The following is a 26,668-nucleotide window of genomic DNA, read 5'->3' on the forward strand; positions in this document are numbered from 1 at the left end:
GCCTCAGGCCAGCCTACCTGGTGGTTTAAAACCAGACTTAATCAAAATGTAAATACTTCTTAGGGCCAGAAAACATGTTGGTCCAAGTGTCTGAGCAGAGACTGGGAACTTGGAGCCTGAGGAGGGGGCGGGGCCTTCGGGGCTCCTTCCACACGGAAGCCAGGGGTTCCCTGGGGCCCCCGCCAAGGCCTCTGCAGGAGCCAACTGTCGCCAGGGTGACAACGCCCCACCTGCCCCATCCCTTCTTGAGGACTCGGTCACTGGGGCAAAGGTTGCACTGGTGGCACCGGCAACTGCTCCCTTCCTCGTACCTGGTCCCCGTTCCCCTGCACCCACACCCCCTCAGAGTCAGTGGCGTTTCACGGAGGGGGTCTCTGGCCCATGGCTGTTCAGTGACTTGGAAGACAGTCACAGGCAGTCACAGAGGGCTGTGTGTCCGCCATTGTTCTGGACTCCAAGGGTCAGCCGTGACCAGGGCAGATGCCATCCCTGCCTTTGGGTCAGGGTGGTGACCGGGAGTAAACCAGGAAGCAAACGCAATCATGTCAGATAGAAATATCTATAAACGCGTAAACAGGGGTAATTCCCGATAGTGATGAGAACTGTGGAGTCAGTGAGATAAAGCAGAACCAGATGAGAGAAGGAGGCCAACTCCGTGGGTAGAGGTATTACTATAGGTGGGGACCCAAGCAGCGTGACTGGTCATGTGACTCAGGGGTGTCAGAAGGGGGCCTGCATGGGGTGGTCAGGAAGCCGGCACAGCTGGAGCAAAGGCCTGGAGGTGGGCACCAACTGCAAAGCCTACATGGGAATTGGATGAGGTCAGGATGCCTGGAAGGGAGTGTGGACCGTGGGGGCCGCAGTGAGAGGCAGGTGGGGGCTAGTCGTGTAGGGCTTTGGATGTTATTCCAAGCTTGTTGTAAGTTGCTGGAGGACTGCATGAGAGAATGCCATGTTTCGGTTTGGGTTTGGATGCTCAGGCGGAGATGGTTCGGAGCCGTGAGAACAGACGTGGGAGAGCAGGAGGGAGGCTGGTCCCTCCTATCTGGGGACAGAGCAGATGCTGGCCTGGCCCAAAGTGGCAGTTGTGGAGACAGAGAGGGCACGGACGTGTGTTTTGCTGTAGAAATCACAGATGTGGGCATGGACCCAGAGTGGAGTATAAGCGCGGGGGGTGGGAGGGCTCGGTAGGGCTCCTCTGATTGGTTCAACTCCTCGGTTGAATGGTCTGCGGTGTCCCCTCCCCGACAAGAGTCCTTGCTGCTAAGTCGCTTCAGTCGTGCCTGACTCTGTGCGACCCCATAGACGGCAGCCCACCAGGCTCCCCCGTCCCTGGGATTCTCCAGGCAAGAACACTGGAGTGGGTTGCCATTTCCCTCTCCAATGCATGAGAGTAAAAAGTGCAAGTGAAGTCACTCAGTCATGTCCGACCCTTAGCGACCCCATGGACTGTAGCCCACCAGGCTCTTCAATCCATGGGATTTTCCAGGCAAGAGTATTGGAGTGGGGTGCCATTGCCTTCTCCAGACAAGAGTCCTTACTTACCCTCAAGTTCCACGTGGTACCTGGCTCTCATGGGTGCCCATTAGCATACCTGGAGTGGTTGACTCCACCTGCTTTTCTGGATCCGGAAGGCTGGACAGCGTCCTGTTACTTGGAGTCTGGGGAAGTTGGGAAACTAGGATTTAATGTCCAAGAGGCAGGCCAGGGCAACCTGAGTTGGTAAACTTAGGATTTAATGCCCGAGAGGCAGCCCAGGGCAACCTGGCTGATGGGCCAGTGAGCAGGCTGTGGCCAGGGGCTGTGGTCGACAGCCCTGATGACAACAACTTCGGGACAACAGTGAGAGTTATTATTGATTGAATGCTCACCCTGCCCTGTGCCAAGAGCCGTATTTGCGTTTTCTCAGTTATTCCTCGCAACCCCAAGCAGCAGAATAGACGATCTTATTCCCATTTTGCACATGCAGAGACCATGGTTCAGAGGGTTTGGTCCAAGGTCACCTAGGCAGTTAGAGGCAAGCTCACTGCTGGTATTAAGTCTGTTGCCAACATCCAACCCTGTCGCCGGTGTATCATGCTGTCCCCTCACCCATTGTGTGCTGAAGGCCGGCTCCGTGTCCCTGTCTAGGGCGGGCGTGCAGAGAATGCCTGCTCCTCCGTGGAGGAGGACCATGGGGAGTTTGCAGAAAGGGCAGTCCCCCCCCATCACCTTCCCTCCCTTTCTCCTTCCTTCCCTTCCTTCCTTAGAGGGCTTGCTGCGGGGCTCAGGCCTGGTGGGAGGTGCAGGTCCAGGAGACCTTTGTTCCTAGCAGGAGTGGTGTCAGCTCTGTCTTTTGAGGGCAGTCACCGCAGCTGCCCCAGCCCTGCCCGCCACCACCCTGGCACCCACGGAGGCACGCCTGACCGGTTTCCACTTGATCTGCCGCTGTGCGTTCTTGCTGGTGGGTGGAGAGCAAAGCTCCTCCATCAGGTTTGGACGAATCCAAAGGGCTCCCTCAGGGTCTGAGGATGAAAGTCATGCCAGGCGGTTTTCGTGCCAATTGTGCTGTAGCCGGGAGTGGGGAGGGGTTGTTATTCTGATGTCCTGAAAAGGAGGTGTGTGCCCACATGTCCCGAACCTTCAGTTCAGGGGCCCTGGCCTGGCAGGTGACCGTTGAAGCGTGTCATCCTGGGGTCAGGACCCTGGACTGAGCCAGTGGAGTGTGACTTTCCTGACTGCCACCCTCTGCATGTCCCCCAGCTCCGCAGTGGAAACCCATGGGGGTGGGGCTTGCCTGCTCATTCACATTATATGACCCCACCTGGCCCCTTGTAAGTACCCAGTAAATACTGGTTGGTAGATTGAGTGAGTGAATGAATGCATGTATGAATGGATGGGCCACCCCTGGTCTTTGCTGCTTCTCTGTTCCTCTGGACCCGCACTGTCCAAGCTGGTAGCCACTCACCATTTATGGCTTTGGAGCCCCCTGAAATGTGGTCAGTCTGAACTGGGATATGCACTGAGTGTATACTATTTCAGAGATGAAGTATGACCAAAAAAAGTCAAGTGTCTCTCTAATATTTTTTTATACTGATTATGTGTTGAATGATATTTGATACACCGAGTTGAATGTGAAATGTTACCAAAATTTATTTCGCTTATTTCTTTTTCCTCATTCGGTGTGGTTCCCAGGCAGTTTAAGTGTGGCTCAAGTTCTATTCCTCTCAGACTATGCTGGCCTCAGCTGAGGCATTTGTCTTTGAAAGGCCAAGAGGCCTGGACTACAATCCCATGTCTCCCACTCGTGCCTGTGTACCACACAGCAGGGCTCTGAGCCTCAGTCTTCTCACTTCTGAAATGGGGAGGCTGACACCTCACAGTCAGCATTAGCGGGAGGAGACAGCAGTGCCTTGTGTGGGGAGCCCACGGCATTTCAGCTTTCTCCACCTCTCGAGGAGGTAGTCTCTGATTTGGGGGTTTTTGGCCAGACCACAACTGAGCCCTGCTCTTGAGACTCAGAATTCAGGCTGTAATGCTGAGCTGAAGAGTAAAATGAAAGGAAAATCACTGTGTCCTGAGGAAGCAGGTGTGTCAGAAGGATGGAGTGAGGAGGGCAGGCAAGCTTCTTGTCAGGACCCCAGAGCCTCAGAGCAGGGAACTCAGGGAGCAGGGGGCAGCCTGTGATTGTCACCCTCCCTCTGGGGCCCTAGGGTGCTCTCCACCCTAGGTCATCGCTTGCACCCTCCGTGGTGCTGGGGCAGACGCACGAGTGCCCTTCAGCAGCCTCTGTGTTTGGAACGAAGCCAGTCTTGTGTGAGTGTGTGCGTGAGTGAGCGGGCGTGCGTGCGTGCGTGCGTGCGTGTGTAGTGGTTACTCCTGTCACTCCCATCCCCAGGGTTCAGTGCCCTGGTCCTTAAAGGGGGCTGGGCAGGTTCAGGACCAGAATGGTTCCCCCCCCAACCCCCCACCCCTTGGCCACTTGGGAAGCTGCCAGGATCCATTCAACACTGAATGCCTTCTGGGCATTTCCTCAGCTGACCCCCCACCTCCAATCCAGCGAGCATTCGCCCATTTCACAGAGGAGGAAATGGAGGCCGGAAGGGACGCAGCTAGTCAAAGGCCACACGCTTAAAAAGAGGTGGGCAGCCAGGAATTGAATGGGGGGGGGGGGTCTGCCCTGGGTGCTTGGAGGGTGGACTTCTGACAGAGCGCCCAGAAATCTGCAGCAGGGGGGCCTGGGTGGACTGGCAGGAGGCTCGTGCTGCTTGTCTCTTTAAGAATATCATCGTTCAGGACTTCCCTGATGGTTCAATGGTTAGGAACTCGCCTTCCAATACAAGGAATGCAGGTTTGATTCCTGGTCGGGGGACTGAGATCCCACCTGCAGTGGGGTAATGAAGCCCTCATGCCACAACTAGAGAAAGCCTGCGCATCGCACCGAAGACACGGCACAGGCAAATAAAATGTCATAAAATAAAATAAAATGTCACCCTTCTTAGCATTGTGGCCTGTCTGTCCCTCTGTGTCCAGTCTGCTTCAGGGGCTGGTCCTGAAGCCTGCTTGGCTAAGGCCCTGGCATCCCCCAGAGCAAGGGGAGGATGGCAGTGTCCTCATCTGTCACAGCGGCTCCTCCTTGTCGAGAGGGGCCAGCCTGCAGAGAGGCTGCTCAGGAACACCAGCTACATCTATTACTGTTGCTGTTGTTTTTGGATGCCACCCAGTTTTCTATTTCCAGCACTTTCTCTTGTTTTGGGAACAGAGACCCTAAGTGATCGATAGCAAGTGAAGATGCCTTGCCCAGCCCTGCCCCATGGCCCGACCCAAGGTCGGGTATGGCCGGCAGGTGGGGGCTGGTCTGTTTCAGCAGCGTGGGGATGCCAGGAAGGAGGGGGTAGCCCCTGGCCCAGGTAGTGGGGTCCCAGAGCAGCGGCTTCTCATGACTGGCCGTGGCCAGCAGAAGCCTGTTTCCCAAACCTGCTGAGGTGGGGCAGGACCAGATGCCTGGCCGCAAGGAGCCCTGGGAAGGCCCAGGTGAAGGTCTCCTGAACCTCACCTTGGGCTTGGCACTGAGGGCCTGGCCCAGGGCCTCGGACCCTCCAGGTCTCAGGGCTCCCTGCTTCAGGGCTCAGGGTTCTCTGAAGCTTCAGGAACCCAAGATCTCCAGGGGATTCTTGGCCCCTCTTCCCATCCATTTGAGGGCAGAGCAAGAGGTAGGCAGATGTGCCAGGTCATCTCTCAGAGTCCTGGGTGGAAAGGAGCCCAGCACGGCCTGCTTCTGGGGTGATACCTCGCTCACTCATTCATTCGTTCTCTCACTCATTCGCAGTGCAGACACTGAGGTCTGCTCAGTGACCTCTCACTGAGCGCTCGACAGCGAAGAGGACATGGCCTCTGTCTCTTTAGATGGGGACCTAATAAAGACATAAATCATGATAAGCGCTTTGATGGAGAGACTGGCGAGCCATCAGGGAGAAACATGGAGACATAACTCTTGGATTGATGGGGAGCGGGTTTGAGGAATGAGATCTGAATACTTGTTGGAGGAGGTGGGGGTGATGTGTGTCAGAGTGCTCAGAGCAGCTTTATTTGTGACGGTAAAAATTTGGAAATAACCCACTGTCAACAGAGAGTGGGTGAATGAATTATTTTCACAAAACCTGTGGGTATATACATCAAAAAAATTTTTTTAACTCTCTATAAGCTTGAAATATTTCATTTAAAAAAAAAACACAAGATAATGGAATGTGTACCTGACCAAGGGAATGACATGTGCAAAGGCCCTGAGGCAGGAAATTTTCCCCATGAGGAAGAAAGTGAAGGTCTGGCTGTTGCCCTGCAGGCTACCCCACGACCCCTCTGTTTGAATATCTGCTTTTAGCTGCCCCTGAGATCATGGGAAAGGCCCTCGGGAAGGCCTTGTGGGAATCCTGGGTGTCAGCTGGAGGACAGTGTGATGGTTGCAGAAACTGGACCATCTGCAGCATTGCCTGCCTAAGCTAGCCTTGTGGGAGGGGAACCCCTGGGGTGAGTCAGCCCTCTTTGGTTAGATGCAGTGGAGACTAGTTGAGTTTCTGCCAAGGGCCCGTGCTGATCCTTCTCTCCTTTTGTGGAGGAGTTTGCCTGCTCACCCGGCCATTGTGTGGAGTGAGTCACTGTTTCCCCATTTTGTTGATCGCAGACACCTTCCAACATGTCTGTTCAGCCTGAATTGCACACGCTGGTGAACTTCAACATCTGGACAAGCAAGCTGGGCACGCGCTTCAGCTGTGTGTCCAGGAACAGCTCTTTCAGAACTCGCTGAAATCCATGGAAGTGAGGATTGCAGAGAGAGGATCACTGATCTGGTCTTCTCTTTTCTGATGCGGAAACAGAGGCCCGAAGAGGGGAGGCATCCCATCTGAGGTCACGCAGAGGGGGAAGGAAGCGAGGGGCCCGAATGATGTTTGATCAGTCTGGACTGATTAGTGCAGAGCTTTCTCTTGGCCCTGAGCTTGGGTCTCGACATCCCTGGCCGAGACTAGTCCTCTGACCTCTCCTGGGGGGAGACGTGTTGAGTCTGATCCTGGCCCTGCGAGCCCGCTGGGTGGGGTGGGAACTGCGGGTGTGAGATTCAGGCCAGGGCGCTGCACCTGCAGGTGCTTCCTGCTGTCGTTCTGCGGGGGAGAGCCTCCCACCCCCTCCCTGTGACTTTCTGGCTGCAGCATCCTCCAGCATCTGCTGGGTGCGGGGCAGGGTGCTGGGTGCAGCAGGTTGTGGCCTCTGCCCTACTGGACCCCTCCTTCCAGCAAGTCGGTGCCAGGTTGGTTATTCGAGGGCATCCGGGCTTTGCCTGAGAAAGTGCTGTGTGCCCCACATGACTCACTTCTCTCTGGGCCTCTGAGTCCCCAGCTGTTCGTTAGGGGCAGGCTGTGTGATCACCAAGGCCCCTCCCAGTTCTGGCATCCTTTAGTGCCGAGTCTGGTGAAGAGGAGGGAATAATTACAGCCCTTTCTCATTGAGCTTTCTTCACTGTGCTGAAATGCTTTACACACTCATGTCTCCTGGGTCTGTGAGGTCACAAAAGAATCACTGGAAGCACAGAGAGGTTGAGTGACTTTCCCAGAATCACACAGCTAGGAAAGGACACAGTTGGGATGTAAATCCAGGCAGTCTGATCTGGGAGTGTGTGATCTTAAATCACCGCTTATGGCAGGCTGAACAAGGGCTCCCAAAGACGTCAACATCTGAAATCCCTGCAACTTGTGAAAATGTTACCTTGGCAGTAAAGGGACTTTTCAGTTAATTAAATTAATTAATTAGAGAATCTTGAGATGGGGAGGTTTGCCTGGATTAACCTGATGGGCCCAATGTAATCACAAAGATCTTTACAGGAAGGAGGCAGAGGGAGATTTGACTACAGAAAAGGAGGCTAGAGTGATGCAGCTTGAGAAACACTCAGCCAGTGACTGCTGGCTTTTAAGATGTGGGAACAGACTGCAAGCCGAGGAATGCAGTCAGCCGCTAGGAGTCGGAAAAGGCATCAGAAAGAGTCTCCCCTAGAACCTCTGGAAGGAATCAGCCTTGCCAACACTTTGGTTTTAGCCCAGTGAATCTGATTTCAGCTTTCTGACTTCCAGAACTTTCAGATAATAAATTCATGTTATTTTTAAGCCACTAAATGTGTAGTGATTTCTTATAGCATGATTAAGAAATTAAACTGATCATGTCCTACTCACACATCTGCTTGCATCAGGCTCTCCTTTGTGTATTCAAGTTAGAATCTGAAATCCTAGGGGTAGAAATGTAATCTGCCAAATACAGCTCTCCTTGGCCATTTTACAATTAAAGAAGCATTTTAGAGAAAGACTTTGTAAGGCCAACCACCTTGTCCCCATTTTCTCTGCTGTGTAATGGGAATTAGGAAGTGAAGGGAAGGAGGGAAAAGATTATGGGACCCACAAAGACTCTGCCTCTGATAGGCCCCAGGGGTATGCTCCACCTCCCAGGCACCATCTTTGGTCTTCTGTGAGTGATCACCTATAGTGGGGTTTTGATCAGATGCCCAGCACATCTTTGTGGGCTGAACAAGCATGGCCAGGTCGTTGGAGAGAACACAGGTGCCCTGGCTCATCTTCGGGAACCTGTGCTTGTGGTAGAAGTAGCTCTGGACTTTACTTGGTCGGGAATTTTTAAAATACATTATTTATTTATTTGGCTGCATCAGGTCTTCGTTGCATTGTGCAGGACCTTTTTTAAAAAAAATTATTTATTTTAATTGGAGGCTAATTACTTTACAATATTGTGGTGGTTTTTGCCATACCTTGACATGAATCAGCCACGGGTGTACATGTGTTCCCCACCCTGAACCCCCCTCTCACCTCCCTCCCCATCCCATCCCTCTGGGTTGTCCCAGTGCACCAGCCCTGAGCACCCTGTCTCATGCATCGAACCTGGACTGACGATCTATTTCACATATGATAATATACATGTTTCAATGCTATTCTCTCAAATCATCCCACCCTCGTCTTCTCCCGCAGAGTCCAAAAGTCTCTTCTTTACAACTGTGTCTCTTTGCTGTCTTACATATAGGGTCATTGTTACCATCTTTCTAAATTCCATATATATGTGTTAATATACTGTATTCGTGTTTTTCTTTCTGACTTATTTCACTCTGTATATTAGGCTCCAGTTTCATCCACCCCTTTAGAACTGATTCAAATGCATTCTTTTTAATGGCTGAGTAATACTCCATTGTGTGTATGTACCACAGCTTTCTTATCCATTCGTCTGCCGATGGACCTCTGGGTTGCTTCCATGTCCTGTGCAGGATCTTTTGTTGCGGCTCCCGGACTCTTGCTGTGGTGCTCGGGGTCAGTAGTTGTAGCGTGTGGACTTAGTTGCTCCATGGCATGTGGGATCTTAGTTCCCAGGCCAGGCATTGAACCTGTGTCCCCTGCATTGCAAGGCAGATTCTTAGCCCCTAGACCACCGGGGAAATCCCCAGGTCAGGAATTTAAACAGTCCTTAAAGAAAGCAGTTCTTTCTGTAGATAAGCTATCTTGAGTTGATCTTTACGGACAATGTACTGGCTCTGTAAAACCCAAGGTGAGGCCCTCTGGTCCTGTCCAGCAGCACAAAAAGTGGGGTTCTTTTACCTTCCCCAGAATGTAGCTTAACTGCTTATGTGTCAAGAATAAAGACCCACGGGACCTGAGAACTCATGGACCCAGTTCCCTCATCTGAAGAAACTAAGGCCCAGAGAGAGGAAGGGAATCCCTAGGACCACACAGGAAGTGAGTTAATGGTTTTCTTGATGGGAGTTTCAAGCTCTGAAATTATAGGGATTTTTTTTTCTCAGGTCACATTAAGACATGGGGTTCATTCACTCATCCAGTTAAGACATTTTATTGTGTACCTACTCAGCCAGGCACTAGGTATAGTCATGGTGTTAGCTTTTGAGGAGTAACCTTCTAAGGGGTGAGAGGGGTGGGTGACAATAAGCAAGCTTAAAAGCTAAATGCATAAAATAATTTAAGGTCATTATAGTTTATAAGGGACTTCCCAGGTGGTGCTAGTGGTAAAGAAACCACCTGCCATGCAGGAGACAGGAAACATGGGTTTGATCCCTGGGCCAGGAAGATCCCTTGGAGGAGGGCATGGTAGCCCACTCCAGTATTCTTGCCTGGGAAATCCTACCATGGACAGAGGAGCCTGGTAGCCTGGGCTACAATCCATAAGGCTGCAAAGAGTTAGACCCGACTGAAACAACTTAGCATGCATGCACACATAGTTTATAAGGGGAGTGGGTAAACAAGATGTAACAGGGAATATCTGTTAGACAAAGTAATCAGCAAAGGCCTCTCGAAGGAGGTGACCTCTTAGCTGGAAAGCAAAGAAAGAGTCATAGGAAGAGTGTTTCAGGCAGAAGAAACAGCTGGAACACAGACTCAGAGTCAGGGGAGAGAGGAGGGAGGAACTGGAACCAAAGGCAGCCCATTCTGGCTGGCACTGAGTGAACCAGGAGATGACGCTGGGGAGAGAGACAGGTGGGCTTTAGCCTGCAGGCCTTGTGGGTCATGGTGAAGAGTTCAGGTTTTATCCCAAGGACCATGGGGAGCCATTGGAGAGACTAGAAGTGGTTTGCTTTTGTAGACTGACCTAGGCTGCAACATGGGCAATGGGTTGCATGGGAACCGGGTGGAGGCAGGGAGGACATTGGAGGCTGCTGCAGTCATCCTGTGAGATGCGGTGGCCTGGACCAGGGCAGTGGTGCACTGTGGAAGGGGAGGGAGATGGCAGAGTCAAAATGTCATTGGGAAAGAGAATCTATATGACTTGGTGGATGGTTGCAGGTGGAAGACTGTTAGTTAGCTATTGCCATGTGAAAGGTTACTTAGCAGCTTAGAACAACCGTCAACATTTGTTAACTCACACTCTTTACACTTCCCTGGTGGCTCAGATGGTAAAGCGTCTGCCTGCAATGCGGTAGACCTGGGTTCGATCCCTGGGTCGGGAAGATCCCCTGGAGAAGGAAATGGCAACCCACTCCAGTACTCTTGCCTGAAAAGTCCCATGGACAGAGGAGCCTGGAAGGCTATAGTCCGTGGGGTCACAAAGAGTTGGACATGATTGAGTGAGTTCCTTTCTGTGAGTCAGGAATTGGGGAGTGACTCAGCTGGGTGGTGCTGGCTTTGGGTCTCAGGTCACAGGCAAGATATTAGCTGAAGCTGCCTCACCTGAACGTTTGACTGGGGCTGAAAGACCCACTTCCAAAGGTGCTCACGCACACGACTGGCAAATTAACACTGCCTGTTTCCTGGAGGTCTCAGCTCCTGGCCACATGGGCCCCTCCATAGGCATCCTCAGAGTGAGTGTCCCAGTGCAGAGGGCACAGTCCTGTCATGTCCACCACATCCTCTTGGTTACACAGGTTCAGTGCATGAGGGGACTGCACAGGCTTTGAGTCCCAGGAGGCAGGAATCCCTGGGCTGGGACTTCCTTGGTAGTCCAGTGGTTAAGACTCTGTGCTTCCACTGCAGAAGGTGCAGGTTTGATCCCTGGTCTGGAAACCAAGATCCCACATGCCAGGCAGCATGACCGAAAAAAAAAGAGAATCACTGGACCATCATGGAGGCTGATTATATTGCAGAGGCCACGAAGAGGATGGGATGGGGGAATGACACTGAGGCTTTTGGCCTAAGTGGCTGGGTGAACGGTGGTGCTGTCTGCTGAGAGGTGGAAGTACATGTCTGGGGGAAGACTGGTGGGAATCAGAATTCTTTTCTGCACCCCAGCTTAGGAGATTTCACCTCTGCACTGGAAACCTCTCTACAGGTGCCACTGTGCTGTGCTGGTTTGGGGCTTCCATGGCCTCAGACTTGGGGGGAGCTTTCTCACGGCCTAGTTCTCCTCTGTCCCTTGAACTATCTTCATGTCAGTCTCGAGGATCGGGAATTAAGAACTAGATATTCTTGGGTTCAAATTCCAGCTCAGCCACTTAGTGGCTGTGTGACCCTGGGCTGGATACTTGGCCTCTCTGGGCTTGTTCCTGCATCTGCAAAATAAATCCACTTTGCTATGGTGGATTTATTGAATTGCCGATTATGTTGCTGTTGGGTTCAGGCTGGGGCCTGGCTTGCCCTGATCTCTTTACACCTCAGACTCCCAGCCCTTCCGTGTGCACAGTCATAGCTACATCATAACGTGCCTAGGTCGCTGGGTGGATTTGATTGGGAAGGCTTTCTAAATAGTCTGTTCAGCTTCTTTCAAGTAGATGATGCAAAAATTCTGGGGACAGCAGAAGTAGTTATTACTCACAGGGAAATGCAAATATTTTTATGAATATCTTATGAAAAATTGGGGCATTTTTTTTCATGAGCAAATAGTCCTGTTTATTTCTCTAACAGACTAGCCACAGCTGTGCTTCAGGGGCCAACTGTCAATGCCAGTGGCTTTTCTCAGGGGTCAGCTCACCTCCCTCCTCCTCCCCAATCTCCCCACACTTTCTTTTCTTCTTTAACCCAGGGAAAACATAGTGAAGACAAAAGTGGCCAAATTTGGGCTTTGCTGAGAGATGGGGATTACTTTTGCAGTGAAAAGTCAATTTTTGTGGCCAAACTTTCTTAACTGTGAAAACCAGTGTGGGCAAAAGCATAGTAAGCCCAAAAGTACATTTGGAAAATGATTTTCCTTGGAAAGGACATTTTTAAGGAGGTCATTAGTGTTTGCAAGAGGACAGGGGGATCTGTCTTCTCTTGAAGGAAATGTTCACTAAACTGAAGAGACAGAGAAGGAGAGGGAAAGGGGTGAGGCCACTGGGAGGGGATGTTTGGGGAGCCAAGACAGAGAGCAGGAAGGCTGAAAATAGTGTTTGCCCATCCAGTGCATGGCACTGTGCTAATCATACTCTTAATCTGAGCCTTACAAAGGGTATTTGGTCATTTTATTACACCAATTAGGAAACATGGCTTCTCTGGTGGCTCAGATGGTAAAGAATATGCCTGCAACATGGGAGACCTGGGTTCGATCCCTGGGTTGGGGAGGTCCCTGGAGGAGGGCATGGCAACCCACTCCATATTCTTCCTTGGAGAATTCCCATGGATGGAGCAGCCCGGTAGGCTACAGTCCATGGAGTTGCAAAGACGAAATTGTGGTTCAGAGAGATTGGGGAGGTGTCCTGTGGCTACCTGGTGGACAGAGGACCCGGAAGTCCAGCCATGCCTATCTTATGAGAGCCCCTGCTCTTTGCTCACTGCTCCAGGAAAAGGAGCACTTGGTCCCCGGTCAGGATAACTGACCCAGTGAGATAGGAGGAGACATACCCAAGGGGCAGGGCTGGGAGGCGGTGTGCGCCCTGCCCCTTCCATTTCCCGGGAGAAGAGTCCAGGCTCAGGAAAGACGGCAGTGTATGATGTGGTTTTATTGTTTTAAAGTCCATTTGGAAGCCTTCTCTTCCCTGTGGTCCTGCCCCTCCATCTGTTTATCAGTCTCTTCATCAACAAGTTATCAAGTATTTACTATGTGCCAAATCACTGCTTTGGGTGTTTGGGAGACAGTTCAGTTCAGTCGTTCAGTCGTGTCCGACTCTTTGCGACCCCATGAATCGCAGCACGCCAGGCCTCCCTGTCCATCACCATCTCCCGGAGTTCACTCAGACTCAGGTCCATCGTGTCTGTGATGCCATCCAGCCATCTCATCCTCGGTCGTCCTTCTCCTCCTGCCCCCAGTCCCTCCCAGAATCAGAGTCTTTTCCAATGAGTCAACTCTTCGCATGAGGTGGCCAAAGTACTGGAGCTTCAGCTTTAGCATCGTAGGGAACAAAATAAAGATCCCTTTTTTGGTGAAGCCTTCATTCCAGGGGAAGGAGGGTTGGAGATGGACAATAAGCCATATGGAATGTTACAGGGTGATGCATGCAGTAGAAATTAAAACTGCAAAGTAAAAGAGAGGTAGAGGGGTACTTCTCTGCCGCTCCAGTGTTTATGATTTCACCTTCCAGTACAGAGGGTGAGGGTTCAATCCCTGGTTGGGGAGCTAAGGTATCACATGCCTTGGGGCCAAAAAACCAAAAAACATAAAACAGAAGCAATGTTGTAGCAAATTCAATAAAGATTTAAAAAATGATCCACATCAAAAAAATGTACCTTATATATAAAAAGATAGAGGGATCTGGAGAGGCAGGCAGCAGGGTGAGTAGAGGCTGTAGGGTTCGAACAGTAAGCAGTGGGTATTGCTCTGGAGGGAGGGAAATGCCCTGGAACTAGGCACCAGTGGTTTTAGCATAGCATCATGAAGGTTCTAGATGTCCCTGAATTGTTCACTTTTAAGTAATTAGTTTTATTCATTAGGGAAAAATTATTTATTAGGAGAAAAAAGTGGTCAGAGTGAGCTTCATGGAGAAAGTGATATTTGTGTAAAAGCCTAAAGAAGGGGAAGGCGTTAACATGGAGATGTTTTCTCCCAAGGAAAGAGGAGGACTCCGGGCAGAGGGAACAGCAATAGCAGATGAACTTAGGTGAACCATGACCCCTGGGGTCACCAGCCTGCTGTCTGTTTTTGTAATAAAATTTCATTGGATGATAGCCATGTCCATTTGTTTACATATTATATTGTCTGTGACCCAGGGACTTCAGCTGGGTCTTTACAGAAAAAGTTCTCGAGCTAGAGCAAATGCCCTCACTGGGATGGTGCCTGGGTGTGTGATGAACGTGAGGAAGAGACGATGGCTGGAGTGAAGGAAGGAGTAGAAGCCAGTGAGGTCAGAGGGGTCACGGAGCCGAATCCTGTAGCCCTCCTGTATGGCTTTCCCACAGCACCTCTGGCCAATGTCCGGACAGATGCTGACATCATGTTGATGGAGTTATGTGTGTGTGTGTGTGTGTGTGTGTGTGTGTGTGTGTGTGCATGTGTTGTTGAGGAGGGTTGTGGTAGGGTAGAGAGATGGCCAAACTTGCGAGTCCTAAGACCTGGATTTTAGACCTGCTGTCTGTCCCTTACCACTTCTGTGTCCTCAGTTATCTCATTTACAGAAGTCATGATGGTGATGGCAGTGATGATGATGGTGGTGGTAAGGATGATGGGATGTTGATGGTGAAGTTGGCAGTGGTGGGATGGCAGTGATGATGATGGTGGTGGTGGTAGGGATGATGGGATGTTGATGGTGAAGTTGGCGGTGGTGGGATGGCGGTGTGAGTGGGGATGATGGTGATGTTGATCGGGTTGGTGGAAGGGGATGGGTATGGTGGGGATGATAATTAATGGTGATGATGATGATGGCAGTGGTGATGATGGTGGTGGTGGTGATAGTGGCTACGTTTCGTGAGCCCCTACTGTGTGCTAGATACTTGCACACTTGGCTCTAACCCCACAGCAGGGCGAGTTGGGTAGCAGCATCTTCCTTTGTGAGAGAAAACGCTGAGTGACTTAAGGAAGGCCATGTGCATGGCAGGGCTCAGATAACATGCTGTGACAGCCACTTATGTTCTGGTGAAGTGACCTGGAGGCAGTTAGTGTTAGTTACTGAGTCTTGTCCAACTCTTTGCGACCTCATAGACCGTAACCCACTAGGCTGCTCTGTCCATGGAATTCTCCAGGCAAGAATACTGGAATGGATTGCCATTCCTGTCTCCAAGGGATCTTCCAGACCCAGGGATCGAACTTGGGTCTCCTGCATTGCAGGCAGATTCTTTTCCATCAGAGCCACCGGGGAAGCTGGTAACAGTGCAGCTGTCACTCAAGGGCCACAGCGTCTGGTCAGGGTGGCCCACTCTTAGCACTGTCCTTGGGAACAAGGGTTTCCTGGGAGGGGCCGTCCCCTGGCTGCCTTGCCCTCCTGCACCCTCCCCCCAACCCCCCAAGAGACTGCAGAGGCCTCACCTCCCTCAGGCTCAGTGTGGTGGGGAGGGGCCATGTTCCGCCATCCCCGTGGCAACCAGTTACCAGGTCTTGTGTCGGTGTGGGTTTTCCTAATTGAGGTTGTGGGATCCTTCTGGTTGTGGCTGAGGTTTTTCTGCCCTGGAAGCCCGATGACGGTGGTGTGGCCGTGAGGTGGGGCCGGGAGGTGCTGGAACCTGCCCGCAGGCCACAGGCCGCACATGCCCCGTGCTGCCCCCAATGCCTCCCACCACTTCAATACTGCACTTCCTTTGAAGAACATACTGGAGGTTTTAGGTGCTTGTAGCTGACAGCTGGGGCACCGCAAAACGTTCCGTGGTCAGGATCACTGTGTGTCTTTGCCGCGCCATGTCCGGTCCCACGGAGGGTGGAGCCGGCCCCGAGGCCCAGGCTGTGGGAATGTACTTGCTCCCCGTTTGCCCACCATGGTTTTTACCCACCCATCTGGTGGGGTCCCCGTGAACAACGGAAGCCCCACTTAAGCCCCGAGTTCAGCTCCCAGGTGTGTTAATAGGCCTTAGAAAGGCTTCCAGTCTCGTGTCCCACCCCTCCTTGCCTGAGTCTGGGCTGGGTGCTCCCAGTGTTTGCCTTTTGAACCGATCCAGGGCTTCATCCTGTATCCCAAGCCCCTCCCTTAGGGCTCTGCACCGGTGGGAAGGGTCAGTGCTCCCGAGCGGTGAAGGTGGGGCAGGGTCAGGCCATGGGCAGCACCTCTGCATGGGAAGAGGCTCTGTGTCCCCTGATTCTGCCCTCCTGCCTCTCTTGCCCACCCCTGGGGTCTTACGTCAAACTGGGAAGGTGCTGGACACACTTGAAGACACCAGGTGTCTTCCTGTCCTGGTAAACCGTGGACGCAACTGCCCAGCATGAACGACACAGTTCCCATCACTGGAGATGCTGGGCTAGAGGTGCCTTTTGGGTTGTGTTTTCTTTCAAGTGTTCCCATCAGTGGGTAGGTCTGGGGGCGTGTCCACTCAGTGCCCCTAAATCCTGACATCTCAACCCCAGCACTTTGGGATCGGGGTAACAGAGGAGTTGGGGGTGGTGGGGAAGGGGAGGATAGAGGAGGAGCATTCTAGACTCAGGGGGTGTCCAGGGAACTTCACAGAAGAGGGTACCCCGAGGCAGAGACCCTGTGACTACTGGCTATTTCTAGAAAGTGAGACCTACAAAAAACAGAACGAGGCCCCTGGCCCTTGTATTTGCAAGCTCCGTCCCCTTTGCCCAACCCACCCGATCAGCTCCCTTCTTACCTGTACCTATGGGATTGTAAAGAAACGCTTCTGATAAAAAAGATTCTGGGGCCCTGACCTGATTCCACCTTTCCCCGCCCCCTGCTCCGCCTTCCCCTCCCAGGTGAGGAAATTGAGGTGGGGGGCAGGAGCAGGGCCTTGTCTTCCTTCCACAGTGGTTGCCAAGGGCATTGGGCTGGAGAAAGTCACCTGCAGGCTGAGATCACCTCAGGTACCTTTGTCTGGAGTCCCTTTAGAAAAGGCTTAAGTCACTCAGTGACGCAGTCCCAAATGGCCCTGTAATTGGTCTCTTGCCTTGTTTGGGGCTGCATGGAAAGACTGAACCAGTGGGCTCCCTCACAGCCCCCCACCAGCCAGGGCTATGGATACCGCTGTGGCAGTGGCGAAGGTCGCGGAGCCCCAGGGGTGGGACAGAAAGGCCGGTGGCAGAGAGGGGCGAGTGGAGGAAGGAGCAGACCCAGGGATCACCTGCCTCCACCCTCCGCCAATAAGGAAAACCTGCCTTCTCGGAGGAAAACCAGCCTCCAAGAACACCCAGAGCCTCCCCACAGTGAGACTTTCTGGAAACCAGCCCTGGGGGCCGCGCTGCAGAAACAGTCCTGCAAGCTCACCTGGGTAGAAAGGGACGGAACAGACTCTGTAACCCCACCGACGTCACAGGCAGTGTTGTCACAGAGCCTTCCACTTGACCAGCTGGAGCTGCTGAGTCATCAGCCGCTGTGGCTGGGAACACAGAGAGTGAGTCTTCCCACGCGGTCCCAGGGATGCTCGAGACCCTCCCAGACCTTGATCCAAGTGTGCTGAGAGCCACACCTCTGGTTTTCATGGCTCTCACCCGCCGCCACCCCACCCCCCACCCCCCCCCACCCCCACACCGAGATGTGTATCCTAAACACCTGCTTTGCAACACAATTTGAGTTTCTAACAAATTTGGCCCCTTAGCATGACCTTTCCAAGCCTTAGCATGACCTTTCCAACCTCCTGATCCCCTGATGACTCACAGGCCCTATAGGAGGGGCTCCGAGATGGAAGGAAGAAGAGGCCCTGCGGAGCATCCTGGAGCCCTTTGTGGCCCAGGCCCTCCCCCAACACCCATGTTCCAGTGCCTTTAGCCAGCGGTGCTCTAAACCTTCTTGGCCAGGAGGCTGGCCATTTCTGTGGTTTTGATTGTGCTGCCTCTGGTCACGCCTGGCACTACCTACCTTGGGAAACACCACTGAGTTTCTGCAAGTCTCATTCAGCCCTTCTGTCTCGCCCCATCCACAGGGGCCAGAACTGATAGGACTGTTGCAGAGTCAAGGCTGGCCTGTGACATGTGGCCTTATTGTTACTGTGGTTCAGTGGCTCAATCGTCTCCGACTCTTTGTGACTCCATGGACTGCAGGGAGCCAGGCTTCCCTGTCCTTCACCATCTCCCAGAATTTGCTCAAACATGTGCTCCGCGTGTGGCCTGCCTGGAGGGAAAAGATATGTTGGCCAGTCGGATCTGTTCTTTGGAAATTCTCTAGGCAAGAATACTGTAGTGGGTAGCCACTCCCTTCTCCAGCGGATCTTCCCCACGCAGGGATCGAACCCGGGTGTCCTGCATTGCAGGCAGATTCTTTACCATCTGAGTCACCAGGGAAGGCCCTCTGGGGAGTTTGGACTCAGGATTCTGACCAATGGGTAGGCAGGGGGCTTTGGGGGCCTGCCGGTTGCGGCACAATTCTGATACTGACTACCCTGGATGACCAAAAACTCCACAGAGGGAGCACAGTCCCCCCAAGACCACCACCCTCACTTCAGACCCCAGAAGCGAGTTTGGGTGTCCCCAGGCCACATGTACATCTGACTAATTGACTACAAATTTGGAAATTCCCCCAACCCCTCTCAGATTTGATTATTCGCTAGGATGACTCACAGAGCTCAGGAGAGCTCTAGATTTACAATTTTATTAGAGTGAAAGGATACAAATCTGAACCAGGCAAATGAGGAGATGCACAAGGCAAGGTCTGTGATGGACAGCGGCGATGTGTGAGCGCCAACCAGGAAGTTCACCCAAACTGGGTGCCCAGAGTTTTTATTGGGCTTTCATTACTTATGCATGATTGATTGAATCATTAGTCATGTGGTTGAACTCAGTCTCCCGCCTGAAGTTTGGACACTGTCATTTGACTCAAAGGCCCAACCCTCTAACCCCATGGTTGGTCATTCTGGCATGGCCAGTCTCAGCCTGAGTCATCTCGTTAGCGTAAGCTCAGGTGTGGTTCTGGGGGTCCACCATGAATAAAACCCGCATTCCCAACACTCCCAAAATTCCCAGGACTGGGAGGTCACCTCCCAGGAGCAAAGGACCAAGCCATTGTTTTCATTATGGCCAGTTGGGTTCGATGCAAAGAGGTGAGTGAGCCTGGCATGGTCTGCAGAGAGGCAGAGACACCCCAGCCCCAGATTCTCCATGTCTCCGTGGCATTCCTGTTCCTCCAAACCCTGCTGCTCTTGACTGCCTCTCCTTGGATTCCTAGAAGCTCCTTATGACCCTGGTGTTAATCCTCATCTTTGGGGGTCAGGTTGAATGAGTCTCTCATCCTGCTCACCTTGGCTAGAACCACACTCACCAACACAGTTTTGCAATCTGAGTCGACGAGTCTGTCTTGGAGGAATGTAGTCCGTGGGAAAACCAGCCTCCACTTCCTCAGGGCCCACAAAATGCATTAGGTCCTCTACAGATCCCGGTGTGCCATCTCCGGGGGTGATGCTCTTCTCTATGGAATCTGTAGAACAATAAAGGTCCAAGGGCCATCAGAATGGGACAAGGCACCCAGGAATTATATGGTGTGTGTGCCGATGATTTGGGTGGGGTTTGAAGGGAGTCCTTCCCGCTCCTTAGGGAGCCAGACTGGGGCCTGGAATCGTGGGTCCCTGAGGCCATCTCAGTAGCCTGTACCCACCAAGGCCAGTGGTGAGCTTCTCTCCAGTGTCTCCCTCTAGTTTTCTGGAAACTGTTGGGTCCATATCCAGTTTGTCCCCCTACTCCAGCCAGTGGCCAAATAAGTGGCTTTGCGGGCATCCTGTGAGAAGAATGTCTGAGTCAGGCAGGGGACAGGGACCTGGGTTCTTAACAGAGTCAGACCCCAGCATCACTGAATTTGTCCAAACCCCTGTGTTTCTCTTCAGATCCTTTTTAGAAGTAGGGAGAACAGAAATAATAATCAGAGCAATTTCCAGAAAGCATGGTCCCATCATACCATTTCCCACGTGATGCTCAAGGACTTGCTCCAACTTGACTCTGCATCAGAATCACCTGGAAGGCTTATTAAAACGGACTGCTGCCCCCGCCCCCCAAGAATTTCTGACTCTGTAAATCTAAGGTGGGGCCCAGGGTTTAGCATTTCTAACGAATTCCCCAGTGATGCTGGTGCAACTGGTCCAAGGACCGCACTGGGAACCAATGATTCAAGGGCGTGAAGGCAAATCCTTTGCAACACATGCAGAGAGTCTTGCTCAGCTTCTACCCAAGGAACCTTTCTCTGACCGATTGCTCATTTGTTACTAGGGAGAAAGAGAACAGTACACCAGGAGTCAGGATGCCTGGCTCTTGGTTTATCTATTGTTTAAGATGACTGTGTCAGGTCTTAGTTGCAGAACACGGGATCTCCATCACGTCATGCAGGATCTTTCCTTGCAGCATTCAGACTCTCTAGTTGTGGCTCGAGGGCCAAGTTGTTCCTTGGCACATGGGATTTTAGTTCGCCGACCAGGGATTGAACCCATGTCCCCTACATTACAGGTGGATGGATTCTTGACCACTGGACCACTGGGGAAGTCCCTGGGTCCTGGTTCAGATGTAATACAAACTGAGTGATTTGAAGCAAAGTTCTTGCCTTTCTGAGTCTCTTTCCTCACTTGTCAAATGGGACCATTAAGAGGACCTAACTTGTGTGGTTGATGAGAGGATTAAATGAGAAGATGTCTAAACAAACAGCTTCCTGACCCTGGGAGTACAGGAAATACCACATTTCTTTAACTTCCAAATCAGATATACTGTAAGATTAATGAGAAGTTCGAGGTCAGTTGTTTTGCAAAGGTCTGTGGCCTCTATCCCTTCCAAAGATAGCACAAAAAGTCCTAGGGCTCCAAAGCATGTATCAGTCACTCAGTCATGTCCCACTCTTTGCGAACCCATGGACTGTAGCCCTCCAGGCTTCTCTGTCCATGGAATTCTTCAGGCAGGAATACTGGAGTGGGTTGCCATTCCCTTCTCCAGGAATCTTCCTAACCCAGGGATCAAACTCAGGCCTCCCACATTGCAGGCAGATTCTTTACCCTCTGAGCCACAAAGTGAAGTGAAGTGAGTCGCTCAGGCTCACACAGGGATCAAACTCAGGTCTCCCACATTGCAGGCAGACGCTTTATCATCTGAGCTACCAGGGAAGCCCCTAAGGCTCCAAGGAGTCCCCAAAATAAGACCTCAGACCACTGGGGTCACTGCTGTTGCCTGTTTTGTCAGTGTCCTTTGGGGCAGGAGTCTCTGCATCAGCTCCCCTGTGTCAGGCTGGCCCCGGCTCCCTCACTGCTCATAGTCCCTCATCCCTGGGATCCTGTGGGGACCGTGTCTTCCTGGAGTGCAGTCTTCCCCCTGCTGCCCCTCCCAGAGACTCTCCCCCGCATTCTCATTTCAGTCCTCAGCCTTCAAAGTGCACAAACACCTCCCTGGAAAACAGTAGATGCCACAAGAATAACAGCCAATTTCTTCCCCCACAATGACAGTTTTCTCATGGCAGCTTTTTGGCGTGATCCTTTCATTCTTCCCTGGGGGTGTCCGCAGGAGCGAAAGAAATGCCAATTAGTTTCTCAGTAGCTCAGCCTGTTCTGAGCGCTTAGCTCTTTATTACTCTGCTTTCTTCCCAAGTCCTGCGTTCCATCCCCGCTGGGGCTTGCCCGCCTGCTGGCCGCTCTCCCCGCTTCCCCTGCCCTGCCACCCGCTTATCACGCTTCTCTCAGCCCATCTGGGCTGCACCTGCATAAGGCCACTGCTGGCAGCCAAGGGGTCACCCTGGAGGCTGGAGAGAGCAGTGATATGCTAAGCCACTTCCTCCCTGGAGGCTGCTCCTGGGGAACACTGCATCTTCCTGCCACCCACCTTTCTCCAGGTTGCGCTTGGGCTCGTGTCCACTCGGGGGAGAGACCCACCGCCCTGGTCCCTTGGTGCCTTCCCCAGAACTGTGAGCAGTGGAGTTCAGCCCATACAAGCCCGATGTCTTGGTCTCTTCTCACTTCTGGTGGGAGACCTCTGGGCTGACTACCAGCCTGTGTTGCTGGCATCCCCTCCTTGGAGGGAGCCCCCTTCTTCCGTGAGGCCCCTCCACCTGCCTGACTGCACCCCCAGCAGCCTTGCTCAGCTCTGGTCTTTGAAGCCTGGGATGAGCTGGAGTTCCACGTAGTGGGGCACTCTGTCCTCTTAGCCACCTCACTTTCAGCACATGGAAGGTAAACCGTGAGCAACAGTGGGCTGCTGGGTGAAGAAAAGAAAGCCGAGGGATGCTCGAGACAGGAAGTGGCTGAATCAGCGTGGGCTGGAGAGGATACGTGCTTCTGTTTGCACATGTGGTTTGTTTATTGGCCCCCTCCCTCTCCCTGAGCCTGAGGTTTCTCATCTGTGAAATGGGGCTAGTTCTAAATGAAGAGCACAACACGCAGCGCCTAGCTCAGTGCTAAGCCCAGAGGGCGATCCCTGCAAATACTCATTTACCCCGTCAGCATAACATAACAAAAGCTTGCAGTTGTGTTAACTGTCCAACCCTCTGGAAGGATATGAAGCAAGAATCTGGGCTGAGCTGGGAGAGGGTTGTAGGCCAGACGAGGGATCTGCCTTTCAAGAGCAGCCTTGGAGGCGGGATTAGAAGGGGGCCTTGAAGAAGGAGCAGGGCTTCAGTAGGCAGAGGCATTAGTTCTAGAAGTCAGAAGTCTAACCTGGGTCTCACTGGTTAAAAACTAGGGAGTTGGCAGGACTTTTTACGTTTCTGGGGCCTCTAAGAGAGAATCTGTTCTTGCCTTGTCCAGTTTCTAGAAGCCGCCTGCATCCCTTGGCTTGTGACCCCTTCCTTCTTCAAAGCCAGCAGTAGCTGATCTTGTCTTTCTCACATCACATCACTCTGAGCTGACTCTTCTGCCTCTGGTTACATCAGGTCCACCCGGATCATCCAGAATAACATCCCTGTCACTATCCTTAGTTCCGTCTGTAATCGTAATTCCCTTTGCCACGTAACCTAACGTATTCACAGGTACCGGCGATTAAGGGTTACTTTGGGGGAGTATGATTTTGCCTACGTAGTCCCTGCCCCGTTCTGGGGGCTGAGGCAGTGAGGAGGATGAAGGAATCCCCCAGGAGGCCGTGTGGTACCCACCCGCTCTTCATCACTCCAGCCTCCCTGTTACATCCTCCAGGTGGCCTTGACTGACTTTTCCCCTCTCCCCACCTCCACCGCTGCCCCGTTACGGAGTCTCTCCCAAACTCTGCACTTCTCCTGAGTGTTGGTCATAAGGGTCATAAATAAAGCAGCATCCCTCCATTTGGTATTATCTGGGCTTAGCACTGAGCTAGGCGCTGCGTGTTGTGCTCTTCATTTAGAACTAGCCCCATTTCAGAGATGAGAAACCTCAGGCTCAGGGAGAGGGAGGGGGCCAATAAACAAACCACATGTGCAAACAGAAGCACGTATCCTCTCCAACCCACGCTGATTCAGCCACTTCCTGTCTCGAGCATCCCTTGCCTTTCTTTTCTTCACCCAGCAGCCCACTGTTGCTCATGGTTTACCTTCCATGTGCTGAAAGTGAGGTGGCTAAGAGGACAGAGTGCCCCACTACGTGGAACTCCAGCTCATCCCAGGCTTCAAAGACCAGAGCTGAGCAAGGCTGCTGGGGGTGTGGTCAGGCAGGTGGTGGGGGCCTCATGGAGGAAGGGGGCTCCCTCCAAGGAGGGGATGGGGCCAATAAACAAACCACATGTGCAAACAGAAGCACGTATCTTCTCCAACCCACGCTGATGCCACTGACACTTTGGCTGATGACACTTTGAGCACCTTGTTCTCTGTTGTAAGGGGGCCGTCCTGCGCCTTATGTGATGTTTAACTCTGGCTCTGGCCTCTACCTGCCAGATGCTGGCAGCACTCTCATCCGGGTGTGACAACCCCAAATATCTCTAGACACTGCCAGATGTCCCCTGGAGGACAAATTGCCCAGGGGTTGAGAACCACTGCTGTCAAGGCTTTAATGTCTTCCTTACTAGATTGGGCACCACAAGAAGGAAGCCCCTTCAGTCTTTCCCATTCCTGTGTCCCCAGCATCTGCATACTGCTTGGCATTTAGTTGACGCTCAACATATTGGTTGAATGAATTAATGAGTTTGTGTTAATTTTCTTTGTGTTAACTTTCTTAATGGAGAAGTTAGTCTATAAAAATATGTGTGTGTGTGTGAGTGTAAAATAGACTTCTGTTCCCATAAACTGGCTACCTAAGAATCACTTGGGGGTGATTCTTTAAGTAGCCTCATTCCTGGTTCCACTCACAGAGTTGGGGTTCAAGCTGATGAGGTACAGCCTGTGAGTCCGTATGGCCAAGAGTTCTTCACCAATTCCTCAAAAAGGCAAACATAGAATGACCACATGATCCAGCGGATTTGCTCCTAGGCATATGCCTGAAGGAAGTGAAAGCAGGGACTCAGATATTCAGAGCCGCCGTATCCACAGTAGCCAGAAGGTGGACACCACGCAAGCGTCCACCAACAGACAAATGGATAAACAAAAGGTGGTGTGCACACACACAACAGAGGATTATTCCACCGTGCAGTGGAGTGGAATCTGACACACACTGCAACATGGATGAGCCTGGAAGGCATCCTGCCAAGTGGAATCAGCCAGTCACGGAAGACCACGTGTTGCGTGCTGTCACTCATGAGGTCCCCGGAGCAGTCAAACCAGAGAGGCAGAGAGTAGAACGGAGGTTACCAGGGTGGAGGGGGCTGGGAGCTGGTGTTGGATGGGCACTGAATTTCTGCTGGGGATGATGAAGGATTTCTGGAGCTGGATGGTGGCGATGGTTACGTGACACTGTGAATGTACTTAGTGCCGCAGAATTGTATACCTACAAATGGTTAACATGGTATATTTTCTGTTACTTATATTTTACCACACACGCAAAAAGTGCTTCATACCAGCCAGATCTGGGAATGAAGAGTGTGGAATGAATGGCGGTGGGTAGAGGGGGGTGGTGGGTACTAGATGAGCTCTAACCGTTCCTTTAGGCCTTGGAGCCAGAGCTGATGAGGATGGGAGCAGACTTGGCTAATTTCTCCAGGGGGCAGCCCTCCCCTGGGGGATACACATAACTAAGCTCTAAGGGGCCAGGCTGGCTACCGAATGGAGGCTACGTGTCGTGTCCATGGGGTCAGCTGCGCCCAGCTCTGTCTGAGCCTTGCCATGTGTCTGGTTACAGGAGAGAAGTCCTGAATCTGGGTTTATATGCAAAACCTCAGTGTTTAAATCTTGACACCTGGTTCAGTGAACAGGTGTGGGGTGGCGTGTTTTCTTGGAGGCCTGGGTCTCCTCTGAAGAGCTCCAAGTTCTGCTTGCTCTTACCGGATGTCCTGTCACTTCTGAGGTCCAGGGGTCAGCTTTCTCTGTGATCCCTGGGAGTTCCCCTGGCTCACAGAGCTCCTGAAAGGGAGCTTTATAGACAGAAGGGTGTGTATGAGTGCCTGGGGTCTAGATTCTGCTCAGGCTGGGGTCTGGTCTCTGCCATTTGTGAGCTGTGTGGTGTAGGAGACTTGCCTCTTTCTTCCCTGTTGCTTCAGTTTCCTTGTCTTTCAAGTGGGATAGTAATAGCTCTGCCTGGGAGAGTTAGAGTGGGGACTCAGGGAAGGCCAGCTGAAGGGCTCCAACATGTATGTAGGCGGTGATGTGTGTCAGCTCCAGTGGGAGCACCGAGCATGCGTGAAGCAGTGCAGGCCATCAGCTGGGAAATTACACAACCTGGACATCTGTTTCTGCATCTGTGATGTACCTGGTGATCTGCTCCTCCAAGAGTCATTCTGGGGATTAAATAAGATAATGTCCAAATGGTGCCTGGCCACAGCATGTGCCCCATACACATTCATTTTGTTCCTTGGAGTCCAATGCTTTTGATCTTTGTGAAGACTTGAGCAGAGGGAGCTGGAGCTGCTTGCCCAGGGCTGGAGACAGAACGAGCAGAGAGCCAGGAAATGGACTGTGTCCTGCCCCTCTGTCATTGGCTCCCTCTCCTCCTTCCCAGCTCTGAGGATCGTCCTGGTTCTGGCCTCAGAAGCCCACACACTGGCTGTTCCAGAAGGTGGCCTCAGCTTTCTAGGGAAATTAGATAACTTGGGAATCTCCATTTATTGATACTGACTCTTTTGAGATCACGTGGACTGTAGCCTACCAGGCTTCTCTGTCCCTGGAATTTTCTAGGCAAGAATACTGGAGTGGGTTGCCATTTCCTCCAGGGGATCTTCCCGAACCAGGGATCAAACCTGCAGCTCCTGCATTACAGGCGGCTTCTTTACCATTTGAGCCATCAGGGAAGCAGCTACATTTATTGAGATCAGCTCCATGCCAGCCCCAGAACACACACTTTGCTGGGGGTGGGCCCAGAGCCCAGCTCCTTTGGGATACCCTGGGTTGGCTGGCTGGAGAAAGGGCCCTTGCCCCGCCAGACTGGGGGGACATCACACCCACCCAGCTTAGAGAGCAGCCCAAGGTGCCAAGGGCCTGCCCAAGATCCCATGTTTCTGTATCCAGGCCCCAAACCCCACAGGTACTTGGGGTGTTGATCCCATGAAGGAGGATAAAAGGACCTTAAAATCTTGAGAGGGGCCTAAAGGGCTATGTGACCTTTAATGAGTCGCTGACCAGTGGGATTTAAGGACTACTCTGGCGACAGGGGTCAGACCAATGCATGTCAGGTTCTTGTGGGGTCCTGAGCATGTGATGGCACAGAGGTGCCTCCAGGCCCCATTTCCAAGCGGTGGTGGGCTCAGGGACATGCAGGCCGGAGTCAGCAGCCCC

The 26,668-nt window shown here is 52.3% G+C and overlaps 1 protein-coding gene across 1 annotated transcript in view; it reads left to right on the forward strand.

The window, feature by feature from the left end:
* The window catches only part of GRK5 (G protein-coupled receptor kinase 5), a 226,895-nt gene that overhangs the window by 77,558 nt on the left and 122,669 nt on the right, over positions 1-26,668 (forward strand). The window lies entirely within an intron of this gene.

The sequence above is a fragment of the Budorcas taxicolor genome, chromosome 23, assembly GCF_023091745.1.
Source record: "Budorcas taxicolor isolate Tak-1 chromosome 23, Takin1.1, whole genome shotgun sequence".
NCBI classification, from domain to species: Eukaryota; Metazoa; Chordata; class Mammalia; order Artiodactyla; family Bovidae; genus Budorcas; species Budorcas taxicolor.